This window comes from Myotis brandtii, unplaced genomic scaffold, assembly GCF_000412655.1.
Source record: "Myotis brandtii unplaced genomic scaffold, ASM41265v1 scaffold1161, whole genome shotgun sequence".
Lineage (NCBI taxonomy): Eukaryota > Metazoa > Chordata > Mammalia > Chiroptera > Vespertilionidae > Myotis > Myotis brandtii.
The window spans coordinates 240,746-243,724 of NW_005354015.1; the positions used below are offsets into that span (position 1 = coordinate 240,746).

At 40.4% G+C, this 2,979-nt stretch overlaps 1 pseudogene; it reads right to left on the minus strand.

Annotated features, from left to right (window-relative positions):
• Window positions 1-422: 422 nt before the first annotated feature.
• LOC102243680 lies at window positions 423-2,773 on the minus strand (annotated as a pseudogene).
• Between the last annotated feature and the right edge of the window lie 206 nt (window positions 2,774-2,979).

A 2,979-nucleotide genomic window follows, 5' to 3' on the forward strand; every position in this document is an offset into this window, starting at 1 on the left:
AATGCTCTGGAATAGTTTATACAGCATTAGTACTCGGTGGTTTTGGAAGATTTGGTAGAACTCACTGTGAAACCATCCTGGTCAAGTGCTTTTCTAATGGGATATTTCCTTAGGAACTTTGTTTCTTTTATGGACATTGCTCTGTTTGAAGCTTTCAAACTTGAATGATGTCAGTGTTGGTAATCTGTATTTTCCTAGGAAATTGCCTAATTCATCTAGTGTAGAGGTCAGCAAAGTCATCTTATGATTTAAAAAATGTTTTCTGAGTCTGTGTGTCATCACCTGTTTTTTTTTTTTCCTATATTTGCCTTTCCTTTTTTTCAATCAAATGGGTGGTTTTTTTGTTTAAAAAAAAATGGAATTTTGACTAGTTAGATTGATTGCTTTTCTGTTTTCCTCATTAATTGTGTTTTTGTTTTTGTTTTCAAACAAAAACAAACCAAAAATACCTTAATTTCAGCTTCACAGCACCAGGTGCAATGTCTGGGGACAGATAAGGTACAATGCTGTGTGACCACTCACATATACAGCTCTAAGAAGGCTCCTGAGGGGAACTTACCTCCAGGGGGCTGAACCAAGGGGAAGAGGGGAGTCCCCAACGAGGTATGGACAGGCATGGGGAAAAGGCGCTACTTCTTGACAAAGGAGATCTTTGCGGGGTAGTTCTGGGTGATCTTGAACCCCTCTAGGAAGTCGCAAAGGGCCCCTGCCTGTACCCTATTGTCAGACTCCACAAAGGCCATGTCATGCTGCCCTGGGACCAGCCAGACCTTGAAGACAGAGAACTGGTTGAAAAACATGGACAGCATGAACTTGTTGGTCTCTGGCAGGTTGCTGAGGAACAAGATGTGATTTAGTGGGTTTTCTGCAAGAGGCTGGGTAGGGGGCATCTGACCTGGCATACGCTGTGGGGGCAGTGGCTCCCGGTGGGATCTGGCCATGTTAAAGACCTGGAGATGGGATCATGCCAGGGGACAGCATGTAGGGAGGGTGGTCCCAAATGTGTGCACGATGCGGGCACCTGAGTCATGGCCCCATGCCCAGGACAGGCCCTGTGACAGCCCCCACGATGAGACTGACTGCCCTACCTTGTGCCACTTTCTTGGCAGCTGGGGTCTCCTGGCTCTTGTGTTTCCTCTTCTCCCGCTTCTAGTCCTGCTCCACAAAGGTGGCCTTCATCTTGGCAATGATATCCGAGTCGGCATACAGGGGGGGGCGCATGGTTTGTTGTAGAAAGGGAAACCTGCGTGGAGCGCAGGGCCCTGGTGTTGCTGTGCTTTTTGAACTTGACAAGGGCCTGGCCCTTACCTTCAGGCTCTGTGACAGGATATTCAGAATCTGGCCAAATTGGGAGAAGATAGTGTACAAGGACTTCTTCAGCTCATCCTTCTTGATCTTCTCATTGTGGTTGTTGATATAAACAGTAAGGCTGGGGCAGGTCTGAGGAACTTCCATGAAGGGAGGTGTCATGGTAGGGTAACAGAGCCACAAGTCTGGCAAGTGGCTTCTCAGTGCTCAGCACCTTCCTCATTAATTTCTGCTTTTATCTCCGTTTTTTCTTTATGCTTTCTTTTGGTTTATTTTTTTTTTTAAACTGGTAATTGATTCTTAATCTTTTATTGACAAGTGTTTTGTGCAGTGAATTTTCCTTTGTTCACTGCTTTAAAATGCATTCCATAGATTAGAGCATATGTCTTGGAAAAAATTATTTCTTTAAAATTCTGTAATTTCAGTGCGTATTTCTCCTTTTGCTCAGGAGGTAATAAGAGGTTTTTAAATTTCCAGATAGAAGATCCTTTTTTTTTTGTTTTTGTTAATAAATTCTAGATGTATTTATATGTTGATTTTCTGCAATTTAAATATAATATGCCTCAATGTAAATTTTCTTTGGTATTGATTCTGCTTGTTGATCTCTTAGCTTCCTGGATCTGTGGTTTGGTGTTTATAATTAATTTTGGAAAATTCTCATTCATTATTACTTCATATATTCTGGTCCTTTCTCTCATTCTTCTCCTAGTTATTCCCATTACACATGTTACACCTTTTGTAATTGCCCCCACAGTTCTCAGATATACCGTTCATTCTTTTCTCTCCTTGTATTTTCATTTGGACATTTTTTTATTTCTGACATTCCCTTTTGATTCTTTCTTAGAATTTCTCTTTGCTTGCGTTACCCATTTGTTTTTGCATGTTCACTTTTTCTATTAGAACCCTTAACATATTGCCTATTGTTATTTTAAATTCCCCATCTCAAATTCCAAAATCTCTGCCATACCCAAGTCTGGTTCTGTTGCTTGCCTTCTCGTTTTAGACTTATTTTTTTCCTCACTTTTTAACATGCCTTGCAGTTTTTTGTTGAAAGCTTGACATGATGTGTTAGGTAAAAGGAACAGCAAGTAGCAGGCCTTTAGTGTGTGTTTTTTTCTTGCTAAATGTTAATCTATTTACTGGTTGCTGTAGCTACTGTGTCAGAGATTAAAGCTTTCTCTAGTGTCCTTATTTTTGTCTCCCCTGTTTTCTTTGGGTTCTTGTATAGACTCCTTAAATAGAGGCTAAGACTAGCAATTTTTTTTCCAACTGTATTCCCATTATACAGGAGCTTAGACAAATCTTCTCACCCGTTAGTGTAAGCAACACAAGCTCTGTTATGTCTTTAACTAGCCTACTGCTACGTTCCTGAATTCACAATAAAAGCTGATTTTTTTCTAGCCTACCCAATTACTCCTTGGGAATCTAAATAAATAAATCTGCTTTCTAAAGACAAGTTCCAGACTCAGACCCTTGACAATTGTTTTGACTTAATGTTTTTCATAATTTTGAAAAACTACCTTCCCCACCTCACATAGGATGTCAGATTTGAATATTTTGTTTACATAGATTAACTACAGTCTTCCACACACCACAATAAGGTGATCATTCATCTGTAACAGACAGGCGGGAAGAGTCAGCTTATCAGCTAGAAACTGGGACCCTTTGTCA